Source organism: Saimiri boliviensis, chromosome 20 (assembly GCF_048565385.1).
Source record: "Saimiri boliviensis isolate mSaiBol1 chromosome 20, mSaiBol1.pri, whole genome shotgun sequence".
Lineage (NCBI taxonomy): Eukaryota > Metazoa > Chordata > Mammalia > Primates > Cebidae > Saimiri > Saimiri boliviensis.
The window spans coordinates 1,060,503-1,078,614 of record NC_133468.1 but is presented as its reverse complement, the minus strand read 5'-3'; positions in this window follow the sequence as shown (position 1 = coordinate 1,078,614).

Below are 18,112 nucleotides of genomic sequence, written 5' to 3'. Positions count from 1 at the left end.
GTGTATTCAACTTCCAGAGTTAAACTGATGTGTGTTTGCAGCAGTTCAGAAACCCTTTCTTTGGAGAATGCAGAAACAGTCTTTTCCCGCCCTAGAGACGCTTATAAGAGTTAGCAGTAAGAATGCGTTTAAAACACAGAAGACCGCTTCTTAGAACTCATCTGTTGTGTGTTGGTTCCTTTTAGGAAGTTGCATCTGTGTTTAGATTCAGCGAGGTAGAAACACGTTTCTTCTAAAAGCTGCGTTTGGACATTCCAGAGTGGATGGGAGAACAGGCTGTAAAGAGAAATACCTTGCTCAAAAACCAAAACGGAGCTATCTAGCAGAATGGTTGTCAGTGTGTGTATTCAACTTCCAGAGTTAAACTGATGTGTGTTTGCAGCAGTTCAGAAACCCTTTCTTTGGAGAATGCAGAAACAGTCTTTTCCCGCCCTAGAGTCGCTTTTAAGATTTAGCAGTAAGAATGCGTTTAAAACACAGAAGACCCGCTTCATACGAACTCATCTGCTGTGTTTTGGTTCCTTTTAGGAAGCTGCATCTATGTTTAGACTCAGCGAGGTAGAAACACGTTTCTTCTAAAAGCTGTGTTTGGACATTCCAGAGTGGATGGGAGAACAGGCTGTAAAGAGAAATACCTTGCTCTAAAACCAAAACGGAGCTATCTAGCAGATTGGTTGTCAGTGTGTGTATTCAACTTCCAGAGTTAAACTGATGTGTGTTTGCAGCAGTTCAGAAACCCTTTCTTTGGAGAATGCAGAAACCCTCATTTCAAGCCCTAGAGACGCATATAAGGGTTAGCAGTAAGAATGCGTTTAAAACACAGAAGACCCGCTTCTTACGAACTCATCTGCTGTGTGTTGGTTCCTTTAAGGAAGTTGCATCTATGTTTAGATTCAGCGAGGTAGGAACACGTTTCTTCTGAAAGCTGCGTTTGGACATTCCAGAGTGGATGCAAGAAAAGGCTGTAAAGAGAAATACCTTGCTCTAAAACCAAAATGGAGCTATCTAGCAGAATGGTTGTCAATGTGTGTATTCAACTTCCAGAGTTAAACTGATGTGTGTTTGCAGCAGTTCAGAAACCCTTTTTTTGGAGAATGCAGAAACAGTCTTTTCCCGCCCTAGAGACGCTTATAAGAGTTAGCAGTAAGAATGCGTTTAAAACACAGAAGACCCGCTTCTTACGATCTCATCTGTTGTGTGTTGGTTTCTTTTAGGAAGTTGCATCTATGTTTAGATTCAGCGAGGTAGAAACACGTTTCTTCTAAAAGCTGCGTTTGGACATTTCAGAGTGGATGGGAGAACAGGCTGTAAAGAGAAATAGCTTGCTCTAAAACCAAAACGGAGCTATCTAGCAGAATGGTTGTCAGTGTGTGTATTCAACTTCCAGAGTTAAACTGATGTGTGTTTGCAGCAGTTCAGAAACCCTTTCTTTGGAGAATGCAGAAACAGTCATTTCCAGCCCAAGAGACGCATATAAGAGTTAGCAGTAAGAATGCGTTTAAAACACAGAAGACTCGCTTCTTACGAACTCATCTGCTGTGTGTTAGTTCCTTTTAGGAAGCTGCATCTATGTTTAGATTCAGCGAGGTAGAAACACGTTTCTTCTAAAAGCTGCGTTTGGACATTCCAGAGTGGATGGGAGAACAGGCTGTAAAGAGAAATACCTTGCTCTAAAACCTAAACTGAGCTATCTAGCAGAATGGTTGCAATGTGTGTATTCATCATCCAGAGTTAAACTGATGTGTGTTTGCAGCAGTTCAGAAACCGTTTCTTTGGAGAATGCAGAAACAGTCATTTTCAGCCCTAGAGACGCATATAAGAGTTAGCAGTAAGAATGCGTTTAAAACACAGAAGACCCGCTTCTTACGAACTCCTCTGCTGTGTGTTGGTTCCTTTTAGGAAGTTGCATCTATGTTTAGATTCAGCGAGGCAGAAACACGTTTCTTCTAAAAGCTGCGTTTGGACATTCCAGAGTGGATGGGAGAACAGGCTGTAAAGAGAAATACCTTGCTCTAAAACCAAAACGGAGCTATCTAGCAGAATGGTTGTCAATGTGTGTATTCAACTTCCAGAGTTAAACTGATGTGTGTTTGCAGCAGTTCAGAAATCCTTTCTTTGGAGAATGCAGAAATCGTCATTTCCAGCCCTAGAGACCCATATAAGAGTTAGCAGTAAGAATGCGTTTAAAACACAGAAGACCCGCTTCTTACGAACTCATCTGCTGTGCTTTGGTTCCTTTTAGGAAATTTCATCTATGTTTAGATTCAGCGAGGCAGAAACACGTTTCTTCTAAAAGCTGCGTTTGGACATTCCAGAGTGAATGGGAGAACAGGCTGTAAAGAGAAATACCTTGCTCTAAAACCAAAACGGAGCTATCTAGCAGAATGGTTGTCAATGTGTGTATTCATCATCCAGAGTTAAACTGATCTGTGTTTGCAGCAGTTCAGAAACCCTTTCTTTGGAGAATGCAGAAACAGTCTTTTCCCGCCCTAGAGACGCTTATAGGATTTAGCAGAAAGAATGTGTTTAAAACACAAAAGACCCGCTTCTTACGAACTCATATGCTGTGTGTTGGTTCCTTTTAGGACGATGCATCTATGTTTAGATTCAGCGAGGTACAAACACGTTTCTTCTAAAAGCTGCGTTTAGACGTTCCAGAGTGGATGGGAGAACAGGCTGTAAAGGGAAATACCTTGCTCTAAAACCAAAACGGAGCTATCTAGCAGAATGGTTGTCAATGTGTGTATTCAACTTCTAGAGTTAAACTGATGTGTGTTTGCAGCATTTCAGAAACCCTTTCTTTGGAGAATGCAGAAACCGTCATTTCCAGCCCTAGAGACGCATATGAGTTAGCAGTAAGAATTCGTTTAAAACACAGAAGACCCGCTTCTTACGAACTCATCTGCTGTGCTTTGGTTCCTTTTAGGAAGTTTCATCTATGTTTAGATTCAGCGAGGAAGAAACACGTTTCTTCTAAAAGCTGTGTTTGGACATTCCAGAGTGGATGGGAGAACAGGCTGTAAAGAGAAATACTTTGCTCTAAAACCAAAACGGAGCTATCTAGCAGAATGGTTGTCAATGTATTTATTCACCTTCCAGAGGTAAACTGATGTGTGTTTGCAGCAGTTCAGAAACCCTTTCTTTGGAGAATGCAGAAACAGTCTTTTCCCACCCTAGAGACGCTTATAAGAGTTAGCAGTAAGAATGTGTTTAAAACACAAAAGACCCGCTTCTTACGAACTCATCTGTTGTGTGTTGGTTCCTTTTAGGAAGTTGCATCTATGTTTAGATTCAGCGAGGCAGAAACACGTTTCTTCTAAAAGCTGCGTTTGGACATTCCAGAGTGGATGGGAGAACAGGCTGTAAAGAGAAATACCTTGCTCTAAAACCAAAACGGAGCTATCTAGCAGAATGGTTGTCAATGTGTGTATTCAACTTCCAGAGCTAAACTGATGTGTGTTTACAGCAGTTCAGAAACCCTTTCTTTGGAGAATGCAGAAACAGTCTTTTCCCGCCCTAGAGACGCTTATAAGGGTTAGCAGTAAGAATGCGTTTAAAACACAGAAGACCCGCTTGTTACGAACTCATCTGTTGTGTGTTGGTTCCTTTTAGGAAGTTGCATCTATGTTTAGATTCAGCGAGGTAGAAACACGTTTCTTCTAAAAGCTGCGTTTGGACATTCCAGAGTGGATGGGAGAACAGGCTGTAAAGGGAAATACCTTGCTCTAAAACCAAAACGGAGCTATCTAGCAGAATGGTTGTCAGTGTGTGTATTCAACTTCCAGAGTTAAACTGATGTGTGTTTGCAGCAGTTCAGAAACCCTTTCTTTGGAGAATGCAGAAACCCTCATTTCAAGCCCTAGAGACGCATATAAGGGTTAGCAGTAAGAAAGCGTTTAAAACACAGAAGACCCGCTTCTTACGAACTCATCTGCTGTGCGTTAGTTCCTTTTAGGAAGTTGCATCAATGTTTAGATTCAGCGAGGTAGGAACACGTTTCTTCTGAATGCTGCGTTTGGACATTCCAGAGTGGATGGGAGAACAGGCTGTAAAGAGAAATACCTTGCTCTAAAACCAAAACGGAGCTATCTAGCAGAATGGTTGTCAATGTGTGTATTCAACTTCCAGAGTTAAACTGATGTGTGTTTGCAGCAGTTCAGAAATCCTTTCTTTGGAGAATGCAGAAACAGTCTTTTCCCGCCCTAGAGAGCCTTATAAAAGTTAGCACTCAGAATGCGTTTAAAACACAGAAGACCCGCTTCTTACGAACTCATCTGCTGTGTGTTTCTTCCTTTTAGGAAGTTGCATCTATGTTTAGATTCAGCGAGGTAGAAACACGTTTCTTCTAAAAGCTGCGTTTGGACATTCCAGAGTGGATGGGAGAACAGGCTGTAAAGAGAAATGCCTTGCTCTAAAACCAAAACGGAGCTATCTAGCAGATTGGTTGTCAATGCGTGTATTCAACTTCCAGAGTTAAACTGATGTTTGTTTGCAGCAGTTCAGAAACCCTTTCTTTGGAGAATGCAGAAACAGTCTTTTCCCGCCCTAGAGACGCTTATAAGAGTTAGCAGTAAGAATGCGTTTAAAAAACAGAAGACCCGCTTCTTAGAACTCATCTGTTGTGTGTTGGTTCCTTTTAGGAAGTTGCATCTGTGTTTAGATTCAGCGAGGTAGAAACACGTTTCTTCTAAAAGCTGCGTTTGGACATTCCAGAGTGGATGGGAGAACAGGCTGTAAAGAGAAATACCTTGCTCTAAAACCAAAACGGAGCTATCTAGCAGAATGGTTGTCAATGTGTATATTCAACTTCCAGAGTTAAACTGATGTGTGTTTGCAGCAGTTCAGAAACCCTTTCTTTGGAGAATGCAGAAACCCTCATTTCAAGCCCTAGAGACGCACATAAGGGTTACCAGTAAGAATGCGTTTGAAACACAGAAGACCCGCTTCTTACCAACTCATCTGCTGTGTGTTGGTTCCTTTTAGGAAGTTGCATCTATGTTTAGATTCAGCGAGTTAGGAACACGTTTCTTCTGAAAGCTGCGTTTGGACTTTCCAGAGTGGATGGGAGAAAAGGGTGTAAAGAGAAATACCTTGCTCTAAAACCAAAACGGAGCTATCTAGCAGAATGGTTGTCAATGTGTGTATTCAACTTCCAGAGTTAAACTGATGTGTGTTTGCAGCAGTTCAGAAACCCTTTCTTTGGAGAATGCAGAAAGTCTTTTCCCGCCCTAGAGACGCTTATAAGAGTTAGCAGTAAGAATGCGTTTAAAACACAGAAGACCCCCTTCTTACGAACTCATCTGCTGTGTGTTTGTTCCTTTTAGGAAGTTGCATCTATGTTTAGATTCAGCGAGGAAGAAACACGTTTCTTCTAAAAGCTGCGTTTGGACATTCCAGAGTGGATGGGATAACAGGCTGTAAAGAGAAATGCCTTGCTCTAAAATCAAAAAGGGGCTATCTAGCAGAATGGTTGTCAATGCGTGTATTCAACTTCCAGAGTTAAACTGATGTGTGTTTGCAGCAGTTCAGAAACCCTTTTTTGGAGAATGCAGAAACAGTCTTTTCCCGCCCTAGAGACGCTTATAAGAGTTAGCAGTAAGAATGCGTTTAAAACACAGAAGACCCGCTTCTTAAAACTCATCTGTTGTGTGTTGGTTCCTTTTAGGAAGTTGCATCTGTGTTTAGATTCAGCGAGGAGAAACACGTTTCTTCTAAAAGCTGCGTTTGGACATTCCAGAGTGGATGGGAGAACAGGCTGTAAAGAGAAATACCTTGCTCTAAAACCAAAACGGAGCTATCTAGCAGAATGGTTGTCAATGTGTGTATTCATCATCCAGAGTTAAACTGATGTGTGTTTGCAGCAGTTCCGAAACCCTTTCTTTGGAGAATGCAGAAACAGTCTTTTCCCGCACTAGAGACGCTTATAGGATTTAGCAGAAAGAATGTGTTTAAAACACAAAAGACCCGCTTCTTACGAACTCATATGCTGTGTGTTGGTTCCTTTTAGGACGATGCATCTATGTTTAGATTCAGCGAGGTAGAAACACGTTTCTTCTAAAAGCTGCGTTTAGACATTCCAGAGTGGATGGGAGAACAGGCTGTAAAGGGAAATACCTTGCTCTAAAACCAAAACGGAGCTATCTAGCAGAATGGTTGTCAATGTGTGTATTCAACTTCTAGAGTTAAACTGATGTGTGTTTGCAGCATTTCAGAAACCCTTTCTTTGGAGAATGCAGAAACCGTCATTTCCAGCCCTAGAGACGCATATGAGTTAGCAGTAAGAATGCGTTTAAAACACAGAAGACCCGCTTCTTACGAACTCATCTGCTGTGCTTTGGTTCCTTTTAGGAAGTTTCATCTATGTTTAGATTCAGCGAGGAAGAAACACGTTTCTTCTAAAAGCTGTGTTTGGACATTCCAGAGTGGATGGGAGAACAGGCTGTAAAGAGAAATACTTTGCTCTAAAACCAAAACGGAGCTATCTAGCAGAATGGTTGTCAATGTATGTATTCACCTTCCAGAGGTAAACTGATGTGTGTTTGCAGAAGTTCAGAAACCCTTTCTTTGGAGAATGCAGAAACAGTCTTTTCCCGTGCTAGAGACGCTTATAAGAGTTAGCAGTAAGAATGCGTTTAAAACACAGAAGACCTGCTTCCTACGAACTCCTATGCTGTGTGTTGGTTCCTTTTAGGAAGTTGCATCTATGTTTAGATTCAGCGAGGCAGAAACACGTTTCTTCTAAAAGCTGCGTTTGGACATTCCAGAGTGGATGGGAGAACAGGCTGTAAAGAGAAATACCTTGCTCTAAAACCAAAACGGAGCTATCTAGCAGAATGGTTGTCAATGTGTGTATTCATCATCCAGAGGTAAACTTATGTGTGTTTGCAGCAGTTCAGAAACCCTTTCTTTGGAGAATGCAGAAACAGTCATTTTCAGCCCTAGAGACGCATATAAGAGTTAGCAGTAAGAATGCGTTTAAAACACAGAAGACCCGCTTCTTACGAACTCATCTGCTGTGCGTTAGTTCCTTTTAGGAAGTTGCATCTATGTTTAGATTCAGCAAGGTAGAAAAACGTTTCTTCGAAAAGCTGCGTTTGGATATTCCAGAGTGGATGGGAGAACAGGCTGTAAAGAGAAATACCTTGCTCTAAAACCAAAACGGAGCTATCTAGCAGAATGGTTGTCAATGTGTATATTCATCATCCAGAGTTAAACTGATGTGTGTTTGCAGCAGTTCAGAAACCCTTTCTTTGGAGAATGCAGAAACAGTCTTTTCCCACCCTAGAGACGCTTATAAGAGTTAGCAGTAAGAATGTGTTTAAAACACAAAAGACCCGCTTCTTACGAACTCATCTGTTGTGTGTTGGTTCCTTTTAGGAAGTTGCATCTATGTTTAGATTCAGCGAGGCAGAAACACGTTTCTTCTAAAAGCTGCGTTTGGACATTCCAGAGTGGATGGGAGAACAGGCTGTAAAGAGAAATACCTTGCTCTAAAACCAAAACGGAGCTATCTAGCAGAATGGTTGTCAATGTGTGTATTCATCATCCAGAGTTAAACTGATGTGTGTTTGCAGCAGTTCAGAAACCCTTTCTTTGGAGAATGCAGAAACAGTCATTTCCAGCCCTAGAGACGCATATAAGAGTTAGCAGTAAGAATGCGTTTAAAACACAGAAGACCCGCTTCTTACGAACTCCTCTGCTGTGTGTTGGTTCCTTTTAGGAAGTTGCATCTATGTTTAGATTCAGCGAGGTAGAAACACGTTTCTTCTAAAAGCTGCGTATGGACATTCTAGAGTGGATGGCAGAACAGGCTGTAAAGAGAAATACCTTGCTCTAAAACCAAAATGGAGCTATCTAGCAGAATGGTTGTCAGTGTGTGTATTCAACTTCCAGAGTTAAACTGATGTGTGTTTGCAGCAGTTCAGAAACCCTTTCTTTGGAGAATGCAGAAACAGTCATTTCCAGCCCAAGAGACGCATATAAGAGTTAGCAGTAAGAATGCGTTTAAAACACACAAGACCCGCTTCTTACGAACTCATCTGCTGTGTGTTGGTTCCTTTTAGGAAGTTGCATCTATGTTTAGATTCAGCGCGGTAGAAACACGTTTCTTCTAAAAGCTGCGTTTGGACATTCCAGAGTGGATGGGAGAACAGGCTGTAAAGAGAAATACCTTGCTCTAAAACCAAAACGGAGCTATCTAGCAGAATGGTTGTCAATGTGTGTATTCAACTTCCAGAGCTAAACTGATGTGTGTTTACAGCAGTTCAGAAACCCTTTCTTTGGAGAATGCAGAAACAGTCTTTTCCCGCCCTAGAGCCGCTTATAAGATTTAGCAGTAAGAATGCGTTTAAAACACAGAAGACCCGCTTCTTACGAACTCATCTGTTGTGTGTTCGTTCCTTTTAGGAAGTTGCATCTATGTTTAGATTCAGCGAGGTAGAAACACGTTTCTTCTAAAAGCTGCGTTTGGACATTCCAGAGTTGATGGGAGAACAGGCTGTAAAGGGAAATACCTTGCTCTAAAACCAAAACGGAGCTATCTAGCAGAATGGTTGTCAGTGTGTGTATTCAACTTCCAGAGTTAAACTGATGTGTGTTTGCAGCAGTTCAGAAACCCTTTCTTTGGAGAATGCAGAAACCCTCATTTCAAGCCCTAGAGACGCATATAAGGGTTAGCAGTAAGAAAGCGTTTAAAACACAGAAGACCCGCTTCTTACGAACTCATCTGCTGTGCGTTAGTTCCTTTTAGGAAGTTGCATCAATGTTTAGATTCAGCGAGGTAGGAACACGTTTCTTCTGAATGCTGCGTTTGGACATTCCAGAGTGGATGGGAGAACAGTCTGTAAAGAGAGATACCTTGCTCTAAAACCAAAACGGAGCTATCTAGCAGAATGGTTGTCAATGTGTGTATTCAACTTCCAGAGCTAAACTGATGTGTGTTTACAGCAGTTCAGAAACCCTTTCTTTGGAGAATGCAGAAACAGTCTTTTCCCGCCCTAGAGACGCTTATAAGAGTTAGCAGTAAGAATGCGTTTAAAACACAGAAGACCCGCTTCTTAAAACTCATCTGTTGTGTGTTGGTTCCTTTTAGGAAGTTGCATCTGTGTTTAGATTCAGCGAGGAGAAACACGTTTCTTCTAAAAGCTGCGTTTGGACATTCCAGAGTGGATGGGAGAACAGGCTGTAAAGAGAAATACCTTGCTCTAAAACCAAAACGGAGCTATCTAGCAGAATGGTTGTCAATGTGTGTATTCAACTTCCAGAGTTAAACGGATGTGTGTTTGCAGCAGTTCAGAAACCCTTTCTTTGGAGAATGCAGAAACCGTCATTTCCAGCCCTAAATACGCATATAAGAGTTAGCAGTAAGAATTCGTTTAAAACACTGAAGACCCGCTTCTTACGAACTCATCTACTGTGTGTTGGTTCCTTTTAGGAAGTTGCATCTATGTTTAGATTCAGCGAGTTAGAAACACGTTTCTTCTAAAAGCTGCGTTTGGACATTCCAGAGTGGAAGGGAGAACAGGCTGTAAAGAGAAATACCTTGCTCTAAAACCAAAACGGTGCTATCTAGCAGAATATTTGTCAATGTGTGCATTCAACTTCGACAGTTAAACTGATGTGTGTTTTCAGCAGTTCAGAAACCCTTTCTTTGGAGAATGCAGAAACAGTCTTTTCCCACCCTAGAGACGCTTATAAGAGTTAGCAGTAATAATGTGTTTAAAACACAAAAGACCCGCTTCTTACGAACTCATCTGTTGTGTGTTGGTTCCTTTTAGGAAGTTGCATCTATGTTTAGATTCAGCGAGGCAGAAACACGTTTCTTCTAAAAGCTGCGTTTGGACATTCCAGAGTGGATGGGAGAACAGGCTGTAAAGAGAAATACCTTGCTCTAAAACCAAAATGGAGCTATCTAGCAGAATGGTTGTCAATGTGTGTATTCATCATCCAGAGTTAAACTGATGTGTGTTTGCAGCAGTTCAGAAACCCTTTCTTTGGAGAATGCAGAAACAGTCATTTCCAGCCCTAGAGACGCATATAAGAGTTAGCAGTAAGAATGCGTTTAAAACACACAAGACCCGCTTCTTACGAACTCCTCTGCTGTGTGTTGGTTCCTTTTAGGAAGTTGCATCTATGTTTAGATTCAGCGAGGTAGAAACACGTTTCTTCTAAAAGCTGCGTATGGACATTCCAGAGTGGATGGGAGAACAGGCTGTAAAGAGAAATACCTTGCTCTAAAACCAAAATGGAGCTATCTAGCAGAATGGTTGTCAGTGTGTGTATTCAACTTCCAGAGTTAAACTGATGTGTGTTTGCAGCAGTTCAGAAACCCTTTCTTTGGAGAATGCAGAAACAGTCATTTCCAGCCCAAGAGACGCATATAAGAGTTAGCAGTAAGAATGCGTTTAAAACACACAAGACCCGCTTCTTACGAACTCATCTGCTGTGTGTTGGTTCCTTTTAGGAAGTTGCATCTATGTTTAGATTCAGCGCGGTAGAAACACGTTTCTTCTAAAAGCTGCGTTTGGACATTCCAGAGTGGATGGGAGAACAGGCTGTAAAGAGAAATACCTTGCTCTAAAACCAAAACGGAGCTATCTAGCAGAATGGTTGTCAATGTGTGTATTCAACTTCCAGAGCTAAACTGATGTGTGTTTACAGCAGTTCAGAAACCCTTTCTTTGGAGAATGCAGAAACAGTCTTTTCCCGCCCTAGAGCCGCTTATAAGATTTAGCAGTAAGAATGCGTTTAAAACACAGAAGACCCGCTTCTTACGAACTCATATGTTGTGTGTTGGTTCCTTTTAGGAAGTTGCATCTATGTTTAGATTCAGCGAGGTAGAAACACGTTTCTTCTAAAAGCTGCGTTTGGACATTCCAGAGTGGATGGGAGAACAGGCTGTAAAGGGAAATACCTTGCTCTAAAACCAAAACGGAGCTATCTAGCAGAATGGTTGTCAGTGTGTGTATTCAACTTCCAGAGTTAAACTGATGTGTGTTTGCAGCAGTTCAGAAACCCTTTCTTTGGAGAATGCAGAAACCCTCATTTCAAGCCCTAGAGACGCATATAAGGGTTAGCAGTAAGAAAGCGTTTAAAACACAGAAGACCCGCTTCTTACGTACTCATCTGCTGTGCGTTAGTTCCTTTTAGGAAGTTGCATCAATGTTTAGATTCAGCGAGGTAGGAACACGTTTCTTCTGAATGCTGCGTTTGGACATTCCAGAGTGGATGGGAGAACAGGCTGTAAAGAGAAATACCTTGCTCTAAAACCAAAACGGAGCTATCTAGCAGAATGGTTGTCAATGTGTGTATTCAACTTCCAGAGCTAAACTGATGTGTGTTTACAGCAGTTCAGAAACCCTTTCTTTGGAGAATGCAGAAACAGTCTTTTCCCGCCCTAGAGACGCTTATAAGAGTTAGCAGTAAGAATGCGTTTAAAACACAGAAGACCCGCTTCTTAAAACTCATCTGTTGTGTGTTGGTTCCTTTTAGGAAGTTGCATCTGTGTTTAGATTCAGCGAGGAGAAACACGTTTCTTCTAAAAGCTGCGTTTGGACATTCCAGAGTGGATGGGAGAACAGGCTGTAAAGAGAAATACCTTGCTCTAAAACGAAAAAGGAGATATCTAGCAGAATGGTTGTCAATGTGTGTATTCAACTTCCAGAGTTAAACTGATGTGTGTTTGCAGCAGTTCAGAAACCCTTTCTTTGGAGAATGCAGAAACCGTCATTTCCAGCCCTAAATACGCATATAAGAGTTAGCAGTAAGAATTCGTTTAAAACACTGAAGACCCGCTTCTTACGAACTCATCTACTGTGTGTTGGTTCCTTTTAGGAAGTTGCATCTATGTTTAGATTCAGCGAGTTAGAAACACGTTTCTTCTAAAAGCTGCGTTTGGACATTCCAGAGTGGAAGGGAGAACAGGCTGTAAAGAGAAATACCTTGCTCTAAAACCAAAACGGTGCTATCTAGCAGAATATTTGTCAATGTGTGCATTCAACTTCGACATTTAAACTGATGTGTGTTTGCAGCAGTTCAGAAACCCTTTCTTTGGAGAATTCAGAAACAGTCATTTCCCGCCCTAGAGACGCTTATAAGAGTTAGCAGTAAGAATGCGTTTAAAACACTGAAGACCCGCTTGTTACGAACTCCTCTGTTGTGTGTTGGTTCCTTTTAGGAAGTTGCATCTATGTTTAGATTCAGCGAGGTAGAAACACGTTTCTTCTAAAAGCTGCGTTTGGACATTCCAGAGTGGATGGCAGAACAGGCTATAAAGAGATATACCTTGCTCTAAAACCAAAACGGAGCTATCTAGCAGAATGGTTGTCAGTGTGTGTATTCAACATCCAGAGTTAAACTGATGTGTGTTTGCAGCAGTTCAGAAACCCTTTCTTTGGAGAATGCAGAAACAGTCTTTTCCCGCCCTAGAGAGGCTTATAAAAGTTAGCACTCAGAATGCGTTTAAAACACAGAAGACCCGCTTCTTACGAACTCATCTGCTGTGTGTTTGTTCCTTTTAGGAAGTTGCATCTATGTTTAGATTCAGCGAGGTAGAAACACGTTTCTTCTAAAAACTGCGTTTGGACATTCCAGAGTGGATGGGAGAACAGGCTGTAAAGAGAAATGCCTTGCTCTAAAACCAAAACGGAGCTATCTAGCAGAATGGTTGTCAATGTGTGTATTCAACTTCCAGAGTTAAACTGATGTTTGTTTGCAGCAGTTCAGAAACCCTTTCTTTGGAGAATGCAGAAACAGTCTTTTCCCGCCCTAGAGACGCTTATAAGAGTTAGCAGTAAGAATGCGTTTAAAACACAGAAGACCCGCTTCTTAGAACTCATCTGTTGTGTGTTGGTTCCTTTTAGGAAGTTGCATCTGTGTTTAGATTCAGCGATGTAGAAACACGTTTCTTCTAAAAGCTGCGTTTGGACATTCCAGAGTGGATGGGAGAACAGGCTGTAAAGAGAAATACCTTGCTCTAAAACCAAAACGGAGCTATCTAGCAGAATGGTTGTCAGTGTGTGTATTCAACTTCCAGAGTTAAACTGATGTGTGTTTGCAGCAGTTCAGAAACCCTTTCTTTGGAGAATGCAGAAACCCTCATTTCAAGCCCTAGAGACGCATATAAGGGTTAGCAGTAAGAATGCGTTTAAAACACAGAAGACCCGCTTCTTACGAACTCATCTGCTGTGTGTTGGTTCCTTTTAGGAAGTTGCATCTATGTTTAGATTCAGCGAGGTAGGAACACGTTTCTTCTGAAAGCTGCGTTTGGACTTTCCAGAGTGGATGGGAGAACAGGCTGTAAAGGGAAATACCTTGCTCTAAAACCAAAACGGAGCTATCTAGCAGAATGGTTGTCAGTGTGTGTATTCAACTTCCAGAGTTAAACTGATGTGTGTTTGCAGCAGTTCAGAAACCCTTTCTTTGGAGAATGCAGAAACCCTCATTTCAAGCCCTAGAGACGCATATAAGGGTTAGCAGTAAGAAAGCGTTTAAAACACAGAAGACCCGCTTCCTACGAACTCATCTGCTGTGCGTTAGTTCCTTTTAGGAAGTTGCATCAATGTTTAGATTCAGCGAGGTAGGAACACGTTTCTTCTGAATGCTGCGTTTGGACATTCCAGAGTGGATGGGAGAACAGGCTGTAAAGAGAAATACCTTGCTCTAAAACCAAAATGGAGCTATCTAGCAGAATGGTTGTCAATGTGTGTATTCAACTTCCAGAGCTAAACTGATGTGTGTTTACAGCAGTTCAGAAACCCTTTCTTTGGAGAATGCAGAAACAGTCTTTTCCCGCCCTAGAGACGCTTATAAGAGTTAGCAGTAAGAATGCGTTTAAAACACAGAAGACCCGCTTCTTAAAACTCATCTGTTGTGTGTTGGTTCCTTTTAGGAAGTTGCATCTGTGTTTAGATTCAGCGAGGAGAAACACGTTTCTTCTAAAAGCTGCGTTTGGACATTCCAGAGTGGATGGGAGAACAGGCTGTAAAGAGAAATACCTTGCTCTAAAACCAAAACGGAGCTATCTAGCAGAATGGTTGTCAATGTGTGTATTCAACTTCCAGAGTTAAACTGATCTGTGTTTGCAGCAGTTCAGAAACCCTTTCTTTGGAGAATGCAGAAACCGTCATTTCCAGCCCTAAATACGCATATAAGAGTTAGCAGTAAGAATGCGTTTAAAACACTGAAGACCCGCTTCTTACGAACTCATCTACTGTGTGTTGGTTCCTTTTAGGAAGTTGCATCTATGTTTAGATTCAGCGAGTTAGAAACACGTTTCTTCTAAAAGCTGCGTTTGGACATTCCAGAGTGGAAGGGAGAACAGGCTGTAAAGAGAAATACCTTGCTCTAAAACCAAAACGGTGCTATCTAGCAGAATATTTGTCAATGTGTGCATTCAACTTCGACAGTTTAACTGATGTGTGTTTGCAGCAGTTCAGAAACCCTTTCTTTGGAGAATTCAGAAACAGTCATTTCCCGCCCTAGAGACGCTTATAAGAGTTAGCAGTAAGAATGCGTTTAAAACACTGAAGACCCGCTTGTTACGAACTCCTCTGTTGTGTGTTGGTTCCTTTTAGGAAGTTGCATCTATGTTTAGATTCAGCGAGGTAGAAACACGTTTCTTCTAAAAGCTGCGTTTGGACATTCCAGAGTGGATGGCAGAACAGGCTATAAAGAGATATACCTTGCTCTAAAACCAAAACGGAGCTATCTAGCAGAATGGTTGTCAGTGTGTGTATTCAACATCCAGAGTTAAACTGATGTGTGTTTGCAGCAGTTCAGAAACCCTTTCTTTGGAGAATGCAGAGACAGTCTTTTCCCGCTCTAGAGAGGCTTATAAAAGTTAGCACTCAGAATGCGTTTAAAACACAGAAGACCCGCTTCTTACGAACTCATCTGCTGTGTGTTTGTTCCTTTTAGGAAGTTGCATCTATGTTTAGATTCAGCGAGGTAGAAACACGTTTCTTCTAAAAACTGCGTTTGGACATTCCAGAGTGGATGGGAGAACAGGCTGTAAAGAGAAATGCCTTGCTCTAAAACCAAAACGGAGCTATCTAGCAGAATGGTTGTCAATGTGTGTATTCAACTTCCAGAGTTAAACTGATGTTTGTTTGCAGCAGTTCAGAAACCCTTTCTTTGGAGAATGCAGAAACAGTCTTTTCCCGCCCTAGAGACGCTTATAAGAGTTAGCAGTAAGAATGCGTTTAAAACACAGAAGAACCGCTTCTTAGAACTCATCTGTTGTGTGTTGGTTCCTTTTAGGAAGTTGCATCTGTGTTTAGATTCAGCGAGGTAGAAACACGTTTTTTCTAAAAGCTGTGTTTGGACATTCCAGAGTGGATGGGAGAACAGGCTGTAAAGAGAAATACCTTGCTCTAAAACCAAAACGGAGCTATCTAGCAGAATGGTTATCAGTGTGTGTATTCAACTTCCAGAGTTAAACTGATGTGTGTTTGCAGCAGTTCAGAAACCCTTTCTTTGGAGAATGTAGAAACCCTCATTTCAAGCCCTAGAGACGCATATAAGGGTTAGCAGTAAGAATGCGTTTAAAACACAGAAGACCCGCTTCTTACGAACTCATCTGCTGTGTGTTTGTTCCTTTTAGGAAGTTGCATCTATGTTTAGATTCAGCGAGGTAGGAACACGTTTCTTCTGAAAGCTGCGTTTGGACTTTCCAGAGTGGATGGGAGAAAAGGCTGTAAAGAGAAATACCTTGCTCTAAAACCAAAACGGTGCTATCTAGCAGAATGGTTGTCAATGTGTGCATTCAACTTCCACAGTTAAACTGATGTGTGTTTGCAGCAGTTCAGAAACCCTTTCTTTGGAGAATTCAGAAGCAGTCATTTCCCGCCCTAGAGACGCTTATAAGAGTTAGCAGTAAGAATGTGTTTAAAACACTGAAGACCCGCTTCTTACGAACTCCTCTGTTGTGTGTTGGTTCCTTTTAGGAAGTTGCATCTATGTTTAGATTCAGCGAGGTAGAAACACGTTTCTTCTAAAAGCTGCGTTTGGACATTCCAGAGTGGATGGGAGAACAGGCTGTAAAGAGAAATGCCTTGCTCTAAAACCAAAACGGAGCTATCTAGCAAAATGGTTGTCAATGTGTGTATTCAACTTCCAGAGTTAAACTGATGTGTGTTTGCAGCAGTTCAGAAACCCTTTCTTTGGAGAATGCAGAAACAGTCATTTCCAGCCCAAGAGACGCATATAAGAGTTAGCAGTAAGAATCCGTTTAAAACACAGAAGACCCGCTTCTTATGAACTCATCTGCTGTGTGTCGGTTCCTTTTAAAAAATTGCATCTATGTTTAGATTCAGCGAGTTAGAAACACGTTTCTTCTAAAAGCTGCCTTTGGACATTCCAGAGTGGATGGGAGAACAGGCTGTAAAGAGAAATACCTTGCTCTAAAACCAAAACGGTGCTATCTAGCAGAATGGTTGTCAATGTGTGTATTCAACTTCCACAGTTAAACTGATGTGTGTTTGCAGCAGTTCAGAAACCCCTTCTTTGGAGAATTCAGAAACAGTCTTTTCCCGCCCTAGAGACGCTTATAAGAGTTAGCAGTAAGAATGCGTTTAAAACACTGAAGACCCGCTTCTTACGAACTCATCTGTTGTGTGTTGGTTCCTTTTAGGAAGTTGCATCTATGTTTAGATTCAGCGAGGTAGAAACACGTTTCTTCTAAAAGCTGCGTTTGGACATTCCAGAGTGGATGCAGAACAGGTTGTAAAGAGAAATACCTTGCTCTAAAACCAAAACGGAGCTATCTAGCAGAATGGTTGTCAGTGTGTGTATTCAACTTCCAGAGTTAAACTGATGTGTGTTTGCAGCAGTTCAGAAACCATTCCTTTGGAGAATGCAGAAACAGTCTTTTCCCGCCCTAGAGCGACTTATAAAAGTTAGCACTCAGAATGCGTTTAAAACACATAAGACCCGCTTCTGACGAACTCATCTGCTGTGTGTTTGTTCCTTTTAGGAAGTTGAATCTATGTTTAGATTCAGCGAGGTAGAAACACGTTTCTTCTAAAAGCTGCGTTTGGACATTCCAGAGTGGATGGGAGAACAGGCTGTAAAGAGAAATGCCTTGCTCTAAAACCAAAACGGAGCTATCTAGCAGAATGGTTGTCAATGCGTGTATTCAACTTCCAGAGTTAAACTGATGTGTGTTTGCAGCAGTTCAGAAACCCTTTCTTTGGAGAATGCAGAAACAGTCTTTTCCCGCCCTAGAGACGCTTATAAGAGTTAGCAGTAAGAATGCGTTTAAAACACAGAAGACCCGCTTCTTAGAACTCATCTGTTGTGTGTTGGTTCCTTTTAGGAAGTTGCATCTGTGTTTAGATTCAGCGAGGTAGAAACACGTTTCTTCTAAAAGCTGCGTTTGGACATTCCAGAGTGGATGGGAGAAGAGGCTGTAAAGAGAAATACCTTGCTCTAAAACCAAAACGGAGCTATCTAGCAGAATGGTTGTCAGTGTGTGTATTCAACTTCCAGAGTTAAACTGATGTGTGTTTGCAGCAGTTCAGAAACCCTTTCCTTGGAGAATGCAGAAACCCTCATTTCAAGCCCTAGAGACGCATATAAGGGTTAGCAGTAAGAATGCGTTTAAAACACAGAAGACCCGCTTCTTACGAACTCATCTGCTGTGTGTTGGTTCCTTTTAGGAAGTTGCATCTATGTTTAGATTCAGCGAGGTAGGAACACGTTTCTTCTGAAAGCTGCGTTTGGACTTTCCAGAGTGGATGGGAGAAAAGGCTGTAAAGAGAAATACCTTGCTCTAAAACCAAAACGGAGCTATCTTGCAGAATGGTTGTCAATGTGTGTATTCAACTTCCAGAGTTAAACTGATGTGTGTTTGCAGCAGTTCAGAAAACCTTTCTTTGGAGAATGCAGAAACAGTCTTTTCCCGCCCTAGAGACGCTTATAAGAGTTAGCAGTAAGAATGCGTTTAAAACACAGAAGACCGCTTCTTAGAACTCATCTGTTGTGTGTTGGTTCCTTTTAGGAAGTTGCATCAGTGTTTAGATTCAGCGAGGTAGAAACACGTTTCTTCTAAAAGCTGCGTTTGGACATTCCAGAGTGGATGGGAGAACAGGCTGTAAAGAGAAATACCTTGCTC